Raw genomic sequence first — 14,307 nt, forward strand, 5'->3', positions numbered from 1 at the left:
TAAAGTTATCTACTGAACAGTGTCGCAAGACACAAGAAGAGGAAGAGGATATGTGCCGTGTTCTATATGCAAGTGCAGTCGGTAGCCTGATGTATGCAATGGTCTATACTAGACTAGACATTGCACATGCAGTGGGAATATTGAGCAGGTTTATGTCAAAACCAGGGAAGGAGCATTGGACAACAATGAAGCGGGTTTTCAGGTATTTGCGTGGCACTAGTGATTATGGTTTTTGCTACCAAGGAAGACCAGGATTGGACAGAGTTTTGGATATCTGTGGCTTTGTTGATGTGGACTGGGCTGGAGATTTGGATTAGAGAAGATCTACAAGTGGGTATGTGTTTAACCTGTTTGGAGGTGCAGTCAGTTGGATGAGTAACAAACAATCTGTAGTGGCACTGTCAACTACAGAGGCAGAATACATGCAGCCACTCATGCAAGCAAGGAAGCAGTTTGGTTGCAGAGATTGTGTTCAAGTATGGGGTTCGTATAGGGAGCTATAAGGATAGACTGTGACAGCCAAAGTGCAATTTTCTTGACAAAGAACCCTGCTTATCATTCAAATACAAAGCACATTGATGTTCAATATCACTTTGTGAGGGACACTTTGAAGAATACTGTAGATGCATTGACAAAATCTGTGAGCTCTGAGAAATTCTCCTGGTGTAGAGAATCAATGGGCATTTCAGGGCTAGAAAAATGACTAAGCTCTCCTGTAGCCCCCTATGGAAAGAAAACAACAAGTGGGAGAATGTTGGGTTATGTTATATTCTTTCCACGACTACGCTACGTAGTTGACCGGGGAGTTAGAGGGAAGCCAGAGCCCCCCCTTCGTTGCGCTGATTGCGCAGCAAGGGGGTCACAGGGGGGGCAGCAGCCCCCTCCTGTCCAGGGGGTTTGAGGGGGATGGGTAGCCCCCCTCTACGGGGTCTGGGGCAGCGCCCCAGGGAATTTTTTTTTGGACCCTATATTAGGTTGGGCAGACCTACCTATGGTTTTGGACATGATGGTTTTCGGTCCATGGTTTTGGATGCGATTGTTTTTTGGTCCATGGTATTGGATGCTTCGGCATGTATAAATATGTATTGTAACATTGAAAGGAATATAATGAAAATCAAGCTAGTAGTCCCGGTTTTGGGATCCAGGGGAAAATATTTGTGTATATGTTTTTTATGTGTTATTCTCTCGCATTGTTTATTTTCTGTGTTTTAGAATTCGTATGCAGGTAATTTCTATACGGGGTTAAAACAGGGGATTTGAGACTGTTTTTTTTAGGGAAGGGAATGAAGGGGTTTGTTGGGGCAAAAGCCCATGTTTTGGAGAAAAATACCAAGTTTTGTTGTAAAGAATGTAAAATCTCTGCAAGTTGTGGTCGCAGAGCGCGTAGATAGTAAAGTGTCATAAAGGGTTTTGCCCTTATGTTATGTAAGTTGTGTCAGCTTTATAGATCTACCCATGCTCCGTGGACCATGGGATTGTATAAGTAGGAGAGTGTTAGAGAGTCTAAGACAAGTAGATATCAATGATGAAGATGAATGTAATGGGTCAGTAGAAGAAAGAGCGAAGAAGTCTTGGAGTAGAAGAGAGGCTATGTAGCTGTGTGCGTAGAGGCCTAGAGTAGAGTCCGCAGCTAAGTGTGCAGACCCCTGCAGTTGAGTGTGAGGACCCCTGCAGGTGAGTGCACATGGAGGTTTTGAGTTTGTAAGCAGAAATGAAGTGTTAATAAAGAGATTATTCTAGAAATTCCCGTGTTTTGGCTATAATTCTTGTTATGAATGAATGCGCTTTTATGCTGTGATGAATGACGGGTTTATGAAATAATATTGTATTGATGCGTGATTTTACATGATTTATATTGTCATATGAATGCAAGTAATAATAACTATTTACGCGAAGAATATCTTGTTGCATGTTAAGTTACCGACGATTAAACCGATCTGGGTAAATATGGGATTAAGGGTAATCACAGAGGTGCGTAAGTGGTTGATTCATCTGTTTAGGGTCCACGAAAGACCGTCAAGAACATTCGTGGAGGTATAGGAGTTGATTAAGGGAAGTTACATCACCCTTCTTTTCTCTATAACAAGCATGCTGCTTGTCACCCATACCAATTCATCCTCCTGGTCTCTTCCCTTCTCTAGATTCTCTACAGTAGAACCTCTTCTTGAGCACTATTGCTCCTTAGCTTTGAAAGTTGTTGGTTGTTAAATATTCAATTGCTCACTCTTCTTAATTTTCAACAAATTTATTTTGTTGTTGGGTTTTGTCACCATTTCTTCATCTAAGAGCATTTCCTACTCCCTCTCCTTTTACATAGCTTACTTGCTAAGGTAGCTGCTACCAATTCAGTCATGTAAACATGATTCTTTTAATGACCAAGTTAGCATAAACATCATATTGAATTTTATAAGATCTATAACAAGATCTCATCTTCCACAATATTTCTTGGATCTACTTGCTGAACCAATTCCTTTCCAACCAATACACTTGTTTTTCCTCAAGAGCATATCAACTCTTCACTTCCTTGCAATCATCTCACTTACTTCCTAAGAATTCAACTTGTCGGCCTCTTGTTGTAAGGTTGTTCTTCTCTTCATCCTCTTTTCATTGTCAATCTGTCCTTAAACTTGGAAATTTCATGGATCAACTCTTCTTGACATGCAAGCATCTCCATGATCACTTCATTTCACTTTCGGTTGTATTGTAACTCTAAAATCCAATCTTTGTTATTCAGACTACATCACCAAAGAGCATTCAAGCTCACCACTAAAGAGCATTCATGCTTTGGTATTTTCCAAAGAATGTAGCTTCTCTAATACCACTTGATGACAGACCAAGTTACCCCAAATTCCAATAAACCCACGCTACTCCAAACATAACTATGTTTTCCTATCTAATTCAATAATATTTTAGGAACCATTTTAAAATATGCAGTCAAAAAGAGAATATGGATTTGTCTTGATAAGTTCCATGAGAGCACTTTCTCTCATCTTCCAATATTTTCCCATACCTCATCCAGTGACATAATAGTCCTTTTAACAAGTGATGCAATGAGAAGGCAAAATGCACATTTAAGAACCAAACACGCAGTCCTGAAAACTATTTCCTGAAATAATTTCGCAGCACTAAAAAATAACCTATAGGTGCTACGGGATAATTTCGTAGCGCTCCTTAAAAATCTATTTTTTGAATTTCTGGATGTTGAAGCAACTTGGCTCCCTTCCTAATCAATTCTACACGGACTTGAATGGGTATTTAGCACAAGGAATGATTTCATACACCTTTCTTTGTATGTATTTGCAAATTATTACACATTTGGAAATCGAAAACCAGTCTTAGAGGGGTTTCGCAACATTCCAACATAGGGTACTTTGATTTACTCTAACAACATTCAAATCACCACACACACGGCTACCAAAACACAACAGACACTCCTTCATGGGGTATTGGAACCATTGCAACAAGAATACACACAATGTATGAACAAACCATAATGATTTATGGCTTCATTGCTCAAATTATTAATATAATTCGTTGGAATAAGTACACACTTCCAAAGATAAATGACAGGGAGGAATCAAATTGCAGTTAAACGCAGTTCATAAGAAGACAACGACTTGATTCATTCAATTCATTCAAATAACAACAACTTGTTGTCCCCTTTTTCGTCCAATTTCACCATTCACACAGATGGAAAGTACAATGATTTGCAATCCCAGGACTACAATTGCATAGAGGAACGATTTCTTCTCTTCTATCCCTCTCTCTTCTCCCCTCTCGGGAGCTTCTCTTCTTCTTCTCTCTTCTCTTCTCCACTCCTCTTATCAAACACTCATTCTCTTTGAAATGAAAGCTAACATGGGACAACCAAGAGTCAAAAGAGATGAATCGTTTCCCCTACTCCACAAAATAAGGAAAACTGAAACTATATTTACATAAGGAAATAATTCATCCAACTTATTTTCAAAACAAAACTCACTTCCTAATGTAAATATTCACAAAACATTTAAAATTTCTTCCAGCATCACCATGTGGCCATCACATCACATTGGAAATTTTTTGGTCCAGTCTTCAACAAATTTGTGCTCCATCTATGCACCTACATCATAGGCTAAACAAAGCCTCATTATTAATCCATCAAATCGTAGCCTACGTGCGTGCCCAAGTGGGATCAAAAGTAAGTAGCAAAAGGTTAAGTCACTCTGCCTTAAAGTTGTTCACTTCAACATGAAGGGGAGACCGCCTTTGTATTGCACAATTTGTCACTACAAGGAGGAACGGAAACCCTTACTACCAACTATAAGTGTGCAATGCACAATACAGGTAGAACTGGTCAAGGCATTCTACAGCTCAATGTAAAGGCTATGTGTGAGTATGTTCGTGCTCAATTTGGAATTGACATGTGTCCCCCTTAAAATAAAAATAAAATATTCTCTAAATAGAAAAATAATGTTGGCTATAACCAACATAGATCAACACACATTAAAATGATTTTTTAGAACAATCTTAATATTTTACAATTTAATCCTTTTTATGTATATATTTTTTTGTCCACTCCAATACACCGTCATAATATTTTACAATTTCATATTTTTTTAGGTATAAGTTTTTTAAAAAATAGAGCGTGAGCGTGAAAGGGCGCATGGGAAAGAGATTTAGAGTTTTTTAAGGGTTTTGTCAATGCAAAGTCTTCTGAGCAAATTTTAGTATGGATAATGGAGAACACGTTATGGACAGGTGAAGCACGAAGATTGAGATGGATGGGCAGGTGGAATCCCAAATTTGCACCTACTATGAAAGATACAGCGTGAAAGAGCGTATGGGAAACCCAAGAGTAGAGAACGTGCTCAGCGTCGATAAACGTGGACGGCTCTGTAAGTTATTATAAGAGTGGGTACACATATGAAGAATATTGAAAAAAATTCAAATTCGAACATATTGTAATACTGGGGAACCTCATTGACAATATTAAAGTGCAGAACTTGCCAAAACAACAAAGGGAAGCCAGAGGACTCACTAGCTATATAACTACTCACTAACCAGGGGTGAAGGGTTTGCTTTAATAACATATGTATATGTACAATGATCTCAAAGGTTTTCATTTCAAACATTATTTTTGCATGCTTCTGAAACTCCGATTCATCCTCCTCCTCTGCAATTTGTGTCGAGATTTCTATTTAGCAATTCGAAAAATGGATGCATCCTCCTCCATTGTTGCCTCTGCCTCCGACGTTGTATCCTCCTCCATCACTGCCTCCGCCTCCACTGCCGACTTCGCCTCCAGTCTTCATAAACCATCGCAGCATTGATGTGAAGAAAACCTTCGCCAGGTCTCTATACCTTTGCCTTCTAGAACAATGATTGAGTCCCTTTCTGGATCAAGATGAAATGCAAGTGGGATACAACTTTCCTTTGCAAATAGAATAAGCTATCAGAAATGCTAGAGTTCATGTAGCCGTCTTCTCTCCCCGATGCGCTGAATCATATTGGTGCCTACATGAACTCCTCCACATGTTGGAGTCAAAGGCTCCTGTTATTCCTGTCTTTTACCGTGTAACACCTGCTGAGGTTCGGTGGATGCAGAGAAAAGATGGAAAGTATGCAAAGGCCCTAAAAGAACTGGTAGAGAAGAGAACACATGAAGGGAAGTTGCGATATGACTCCAACATCATTGAAAATTGGAGAAACGCACTTTCTACTGTTGCAGACAATAAGTGTATCGAGCTAGAGGTTCTCTCTCTAGATATGGTAATATTTTATATTTGATAAATAGATGTAGATGTTCTCACAAGTTTGATTTATTTTCTTTTCAATCACTAGCAAGGAGTTGGAGTTGGAGCTGCTAAATGAGATTGTTGAATGTCTATCGAAAATGTTGGAAAAACGAGAGTTACATGTGGCTGACTATCCAACAGGTTTGAATTCCAAGCTGAAAGAATTTGAGGATACAGTCCTGTTGTAGCAATCGCAAAGCGGGAAACCTCAGGTCATGGGGGTTGTGGGGTTAGGTGGCATGGGAAAAACAACGTTGGAAAAACAATTCTTCAATAGAAAGAAATCACATTATCTTAGATCCTGCTTTTTATCTGATGTCAAAGATCATGCAGCTAGAGCACTTTTAAATTTGCTGTAGGAAAAACTTGTGAAAGAACTGACTAGTAAGCCAATAGGCACTGTCTATAATGTTCATGAAGGTAAACATATGCTCATAGAGGCTCTCAAATCCTCTAACGCTTTAATAATCTTAGACGATATAGGCAATGTCGATCGGGTGAATGATCTTCTGCCGGTTAAAACTCATGATATCTTTTGCTCCCATGCCTTCATCCAAGCCTATTCCCCCCAGAATATGAACATCTGATAAATAAGTTCTTAGAACCCTGTGATGGATTTCCTTTATCTTTAAAAGTACATCAGGCACATCTTTATGGAAAAGACAAATCATAGTGGGAAGACGAATTGGGAAGTCTTCCAAGGGAGACAAAGGGAAGCCTTAAAATTAGTTGTGATGGCCTCAATGAAGAGGAACAACATATATTTTTAGACATTGCATGTTTTCTCTGCGGACAGCACAGGGATATGGCCATAAGCATATGGAACTGATCGGGATGGAAAGGGAGAAGGGGGTTACAAAATGTCAAGAGTTGCACACGGAAAACATGAAATGGAAAACCAACACAAGAGGAGCTCACAGGTGCGGATCACCAGGAGCTCCTACATGCAAAACGCCACATGAGCTTCACATTAATCTCCAATATTAAATAGATACAATTTGTTAGGGACAACAAATCATATCCCTGAATAATAGGAACTGAATGACTAAGAAAAGTATAATGCACAACTATGTAAAAACAATAACCTATTCTCCATTAATTCTAACACTCCCCCTTAATGGATAAAGGGTTCTTAAACACACCTAACATGTCCCTAAACAACTCAAACTTCAGTCTTCCCAGAGGCTTAGTAAATATATCAACCATATTATCACAAGAATTACAATATTCAACACAAATCTCTTTGTACTGCACCTTTTCCCTAACAAAATGAAATTGAGTGTCTATGTGCTTATTTGTTTTTATGAAACACGAAATTGTAAGATAGTTTATTGGAACTTTGATGATCACAATTGATAACCGTAGCTTCTGTCTGTTCTTCTCCTGCATCTTGGAGAACTCTGTGCAACCAAACTGCCTCACATGTTGTTGCACACATAGCTTGATATTTTGCTTTTGCTGAGGATAAGGCTACAGTATGTTGCTTCTTGCTGCACCAACAGATGACCCTAGATCCAATGCTAAAAGCATAACCTATAATTGATCTTCTATCATGTAAATTTCTTACCCAATCAGAGTCTGTATAACCTATCAAGCTAACATCAAATGAGCCAAAATACAAAATACCAAAGTCTGAAGTTCCTTGAAGATACCTCAGTACTCCTTTCACTGCAAGCCAATGGTTGTCATGAGGTTGAGTCATGAACTGACTCAAAACACTCAGTGCATAAGCTAGATCTGGTCTTGTTCTAGTCAAATAAATAAGACTACCAATCAACTGTCTGTAAAATGTTGCATCTGCATATTTCGAACAATCATTCACCTGAAGTTTGTTGTTCTACTGTAAAGGCACAAATGCAACCTTGCACTCATCCATTTTGAATTTTTTCAACAAAATCTTAGCATACTTACCCTGGGACAAGAAAGTTTGGCTTGAATCTCTCCAAAATTCTAGACCCAAACAATAATGCATTTCTCCAAGGTCTTTCATCTCAAATTTTCGTGATAATTGCTGCTTGATTTCTTCAATGAGATTGTCTGCACTCCCTGTCATGATCAAATCATCTACATATAAAGAAATCAACACTATTTTCCCCTCATCATTAAACACAGTATACAAATTAGGATCATTTTTGCTCCGTTTATAACTATGCATGAGGAAAAATGAATCAATTTTGTCGTACCAGGATCTAGGAGCCTGTTTTAAACCATATAAAGCTTTCTTTAGTCTACAGACTAAATTCTCTTCTCCCTTCTTAACAAATCCCTTAGGTTGCACTAAGTATACCTCTTCTTTTAAATCACCATTTAAGAAAGCATATTTAACGTCTAATTGATGTATTTTCCAATGATGCTTAGTGGTTAAAGCAATAATCATTCTAATAGTATTTAGTTTTGCAACAGGGGAAAATGTTTCCTCAAAGTCAATACCTTCTTTCTGGGAATACCCCTTTGTAACCAACCTTGCTTTATACTTATCAATAGACCCATCTGCTTTAAATTTCAACTTAAATAACCATCTGCAACCTACGGGTTGTTTATCATGAGGAAACTTTACTAGATCCCAAGTATTATTCTTAAAATAGATTCATATTCCTCCTTCATTACTTCATTCCATTTAGAACTCTTACTAGCTTCATAAACATTAGAAGGTTCTGCAATGTTTAACATACCAGTCATGAGCACACAATCCCTATACGGAGCTGGTAACTATTTCAGCCTGCTAGATCTCCTGAGTGGTGGGGTGTCAATTATTCTGCCCTGTCAATTATTCTGCCCTGTTCTTCTCTTTGTGGACTGAGCTCAATTTCCTCCTCTTTATCTTGTTATTACTGTTGTGGTTGTTGTTGCTATTATTGTTATTGTTGTTGTTGTTGACTGATCCATGTTTCAACATCCTCTTCTGAAAGTAAGGGTACATGCCATTCTTTATTATCTTGAACAGGATTTCCATCATCAATCTGTTCATGGAATAAATCTCTACTTACAAACACCTTATGAGTAGAAGGATCAAATAATTTATAAGCCTTATACTCACTGCAGTATCTAATGAAGGTACATTTAATGGCCTCTGAATCTAACTTCTTCCTGTTTTCTTTGGGAACATGCACAAAAGATTTACAACCAAATACTCTAAGGTGATTTACTACAAGCTTGAAACCAAACAATGCTTCAAAAGGAGTTTTGTAATCAAGTCTTTTAGTGGGACTCCTATTCTTCGAATATACTGCAGTATTGACAACTTCTACCCAAAAGCCATTAGTTAGATTCTTACCTTTCAACATACTGCAAGCACACTCCACCAGTGTTCTGTTTTTCCTCTCAGCTACTCCATTCTGCTGAGGAGTGTAAGGTGTTGTAAACTGTTGTTGTATCCCATGCTCTTTACAATATTTGTTGAAATCCCCTTTCTTGAATTCTCCACCTTGATCTGATCAAAGAATCCTGATGAACTTTCCTGTCTGCTTCTCAATCATGTTCCTGAACTGCTTGAAATACTCAAAGGCATGACTCTTCTATCTAAGAAAATACACCCATGTGAATCTTGTACAATCATCAACAAAGATTAGAAAATAGTAGGCCCCACCTAACAATCTTGTCTGCATAGGGCCACATAAATCAGTGTGTACAAGTTCGAGTGTATCCCTCTGTTTCCTATATTTAACAGTAGGAAATTCATCTCTATGTTGTTTACCGAATGCACATGCTTCACAATCTATATGAAACTTTTTCAAAACAGGAAGACCATCTACCATACCTTTGTTCTGCAACAGAAGGTGTGCCCAAGTCGCTGTGCCACAAATTTTCAACAGACTTATCTGATGACATCAATGCTTGCTGTGGTGTACTCTTCACATCCAATTTGTAGAGTCCTCCTATGCGAATACCTATAGCAATAGGCTTCATCTGGTCCAACAAATATTTAATGATACAATAATATTTAAATAATTCTACCTTGAGATCCTGATGTGTATTCTTTGATACAGAAATCAGGTTCTTCTTAATACCAGGAACATACCACACATCAGATATATTCCTGATCTTTCCATCAGGTAGAGTAACAAGAACATCTCCATGTCCCTTGATCTCGTATCCTCTATTATCTCCAAGGTATACTTTTACTCCAGTGTTGGATTCTCTAAAATTTCTGAACCATTGTTTTTTACCTGTCATATGTGAGGAGGCTCCAGAATCTACGAGCCAAATATCTAATTCATCCTCCTCAATAGCTAGTGTAGTTTCAACCATAAACAATCTGACATCCTGGTTCTAATCTGCATCAGCGAGATGACCTGCATGTCTTCTCTGCTTGTACCTCTCCCCATCTGCGTTTTTCTTATGGAAAAATTTAGCAATATGGCCTATCTTACCAAAATAAAAGCATTTAGTAGTAGATTCATGTTTATGTGAGGTCATACCTTGTGGTGTCCTTTTTTGTGATACACTGCCCTTCCTGTGATCAACCATTGCTTTCCCTGTTGGCTTGAACTTTGTCATCAATGCAAGATCTGGATTTTAAGGTTTGAGAGACAATCTCCTTTCCTATTCTTGTAGCAAGATCCCAGTGAGCTCTTCAAAGCTTGGAGGGTTTTCTCTTGCATTCAATCCCGTTATAAACATCTAATAATCATCCGTCATGCCGTTCATGGTAATCGTCACCAGATCATCATTCGCCACAGTCTGACTGATATCAGTCAATTTATCTTTAACTTCCTTTATCTGGGACATGAATGAAGAAACAGATTCATTCTCCTCCATCTTGATGGAGAGAATCTTCTTCCTGAGGTACAAGGTTCGACTGGTGTTCTTGATCTCGTATATTTCTTTGAGAATTGTCCATATAACATTCGCTATCCTGCAATCCCGAATGTGAGGAATGTTACAGCCGAGGAACATCTTGAATCATTCTATAGCTATGCTGATAACCAGGACATTAGTGAAGATGATGTATGGATGAGAGTCTTTGTCCAAAGTCTAGATGGAGAGGCTAGAAAATGGTTCAGAGAACTGACCCCAAGGTCTATAACAAATATTGAGGCTTTAGATGATGCATTCCTAAAGCATTGGGGGGATAAGAAGGATCTACTCTACTAGCACACTGAGTTTGGGAACTTAAAGAGGGAAAATGGTGAGTTGTTTTCTGATTTGAATACGAGCTTTAACCACATGTACAACAAGATACCAGCTGAAGTAAAACCCACCACTACCTCTCCTAAACTCACCTATGCCAGTGCCTTTGATTCTAAATTCTGTCTACTATTGAGGGAGAGATGATGTGCTACCTTGGCTGATATGCAAGATGCAGCCTTGGAAGTAGAATCAAACATCATGGCTACAGAGAAGCTCAAGGGGAATGTTGATAGAAGGAGACAGAGGGGCAAATCTTCATTATCTTCAGATCCCAATATAGATAAAATGACCAAGATGATAGAGTCATTAGCCTCTGAAATCTCCAAATTAAAGGTTGAGCAGCACCCTGGGAAAGGAGAGTTCCTAATACCTTTGCTCCTAGAAATCCAAATCCATATAGAAGGGCTAATGAGTAGTTGCAGATTCTACAAAGAAGTAAAGATGCCAATGAAGACCAAAGGGTGAAGACCCCTTTCCAGAATGTAGTCATGGAAGAAGAGTAGTTTGAAGAAGATGATGAGATCCATTGTCTGGAAGACAAAGGAAGTGCCTCCTTTTTGACCTCAGCTGCCTATGAAAAGTCATTATTCAATGACCAGATCAGCCAAGAGTGGGATGGTGAAGTTGTTCTGCAAACTGATGATCGACACAAATATGATCTGAGGTCAAAGATGAATAATGCCAAGGAAACTCCTATTCAAAGAGTTGTTGTCCCTGCAATACAGCAAGCTAAAAAGCAGAAATGACCGGCAGTTGATCCCATCATCCTCAAAGCTCCAGCTCACAAGGTAAGAGGCCTTGACAAGTCTCCTTCTCCTTTCAGTTTTGAATCAGAAATTCAAAAGCTAAGCATACCTATACCTTTGATTGAACTAGTGAAGAATGAGTCCTTCAAGAGATCTATCCTCGAGGCCCTTGAGCCTAAAGCCATCCAAGCCTCCACTGACTATGTAAACCTGCAAGACGACAAACTAGCTATTGTTCTTAGCCCAATCATTGAAAATTGTGATGACATCTCCCCATCATTCTATGTCTGCTTGACTATTCATGACAAAATCCTTCACAGCTGCGTTCTGGACACAGGAGCCAGCCATAATCTAATGCCCAAGGCCATCATGGATGTATTGGGTCTTGACATTACCAAGTCTTATCATGACCTGTTTTCTTTTGACTCTAGAAAGGTGAAATGTTTGGGATTAATCAAAGACCTAGCCATCACCTTGTCTCAGCTACCCATGAAGAGCATGATGATGGATATTGTGGTAGCAGATGTACCCCACAGGTTTGGCATGTTGCTCTCGAAGAGGTTGGATCAAGAGATTAGGTGGAACATTGCAAAATGATCTGTCCTATGCTACTGTCCCAGTTTTTGGAGGTGAGAGTAGGAGATTATACAGAGAAGCTCAGTTGGCTTATATCATCAATGATGAAAGGAATCCCACTAATCATCCCATCTATGTTTTCGACACTAATTTTGGAGCCTGTATTCTTCAGATAGAAGAATCCCAGTTGGCCTCCATGCAGCTTAAGAAACCGGTGTGCCAGATCACAAAGGAAGAAGGCCCACAAATTTGGGACATGTTCTTTGATGGAGCTTGCTCCAAGGAAGCTACAGGGGCAAGTGTAGTCCTTGTGTTCCCCACACAAGAATGCATTCATTTATCTTTCATGTTAACTTTTCAGGTCACAAATAACATAGCAGAGTACGAAGCCTTGATGTTGGAGAGGTAAATCCCCTCTACGGATAGAGGCGATCCCTACTAGCCCAGAACGGGTCTAGCAACAATCAGTCAATGCTACTATGCAAGTTCCTAATTGCAATTAAAAGGTAGGCAATGAACACCTACTTGGATTCCAACGCTATCGTTTGATGAAGAGGTGCCACTCTCGCTCCTTCGCTTTGGCCGGTCACGATCCTCCACGATCTCCGTGAATGGATACCTGCACACACAAAGAGAAAGACAAACACAAGCGTGAAATCTAATAAAAGCAATTATACATCAGTCAGAAAGGACGTAACTCACATTAACCATTGCAAAGACAAATGAGAGTGGAACCATAATAGTAGTCATCTATTATTAATCAAATAACAGAGAAGAGTACAACCAAATGTTCTGACGTCGAATCCTTCTCAAGAGGGTTCAGCCAGCAAGTCTCTTAAGCATTCACCCTTGGAGGTAGATCTCCCAAGACAAGAACTCTCTCTCACACAAGCAACACTCCACAACCTTCCTTAAGCTATCTAGCAATTCCACACTTATCACACCAACTACCTACTAGTAGCAGCAATCTGAGCACTATCAACTCCACACAATCCAAACTAAAAAAACTAGCTGCTCATGGCAATGGTAGAGGTTTAAATAGGAGAAGGAGTCTCCATGAATGGTGGGAGGATGAGCTTATCTTCAAGGAAGGTGGTTTCAAATGACGAACAGACATGCCATAGAAGGGAGGGCGATACTCACAAGGCTAACAACCAGGTCTGGAGTTATCTGGAAGGCTGGCTGTTAGAACAAATTCGCCCAAACTGGATCAGCGCGGGTGTATAACTGGACTGGAGCGCTAACAGCGCATCTGAATAACGGAGCAGGCTATGTCAGCGCGGTTTAATACATTCATAGGATGCGCTGGCTCATGAAATTCGACCAGCGCGGAAAACCCGTGTGCTTCCGCACTGGCAGCGCATCAGTTGCACTATCAGCCGCCAGTCAGTGCGGTTATTTTAATAACAGTCGCGCTGATAAAATAAACTTTGGCAAAGTGGGTCATTTGGCCAGATTAGGGAGCAGGAGCATGATTAAATGGAATTCATGGCACAGTAGGGAGACTGACAGGGAGACAGTGACAAATTACTGTGTAACAGATGCCCCCTAAAGCATGAAGCCCGAGAGAGTGGGAGGGGTGAAATGCTTTACAAACTCGCTGAACTGGAACACCACCAGGAAGGACCCGCATGTACAACTGATATCTCGATTACATGTAGTCTAGGCATGGGCGCAGCCATCCAAAAGACATATGAAGAAGGTCTGTGGTATGGACACAGCCACCCAGCTGAAGAGACCATGATGATAATAAGGTATGGTCGCAGCCATCCTAAAAGACTCAAGTATGGGTGTAGCCATCCATCAATGAGTCATGCAATAATAATCCACAAAATCGCAACCTGGTTTGTAACAGACAAAAACCAGGGTCTTGCGCTCCATCCCAATCCGAACAAAGTACAAGTTGAAGCATGTGAATACATGAGCTGAAGTCGAACATGCATGAACATCGCCTGATTACCAGTCAGTGATGAAAACTATTAACAGACGCGAGAGGTACCACCAATAATGACAATGGTCCTCAAGGTACAATCCGCGGCATGTGAATCAATGAGCTGGTGTCGAACACCCGCAGAATCATT

The sequence above is a fragment of the Pinus tabuliformis genome, chromosome 6 (assembly GCF_031772625.1).
Source record: "Pinus tabuliformis cultivar Carrire ecotype Pingquan chromosome 6, CPIR1, whole genome shotgun sequence".
Classification (NCBI taxonomy): Eukaryota; Viridiplantae; Streptophyta; class Pinopsida; order Pinales; family Pinaceae; genus Pinus; species Pinus tabuliformis.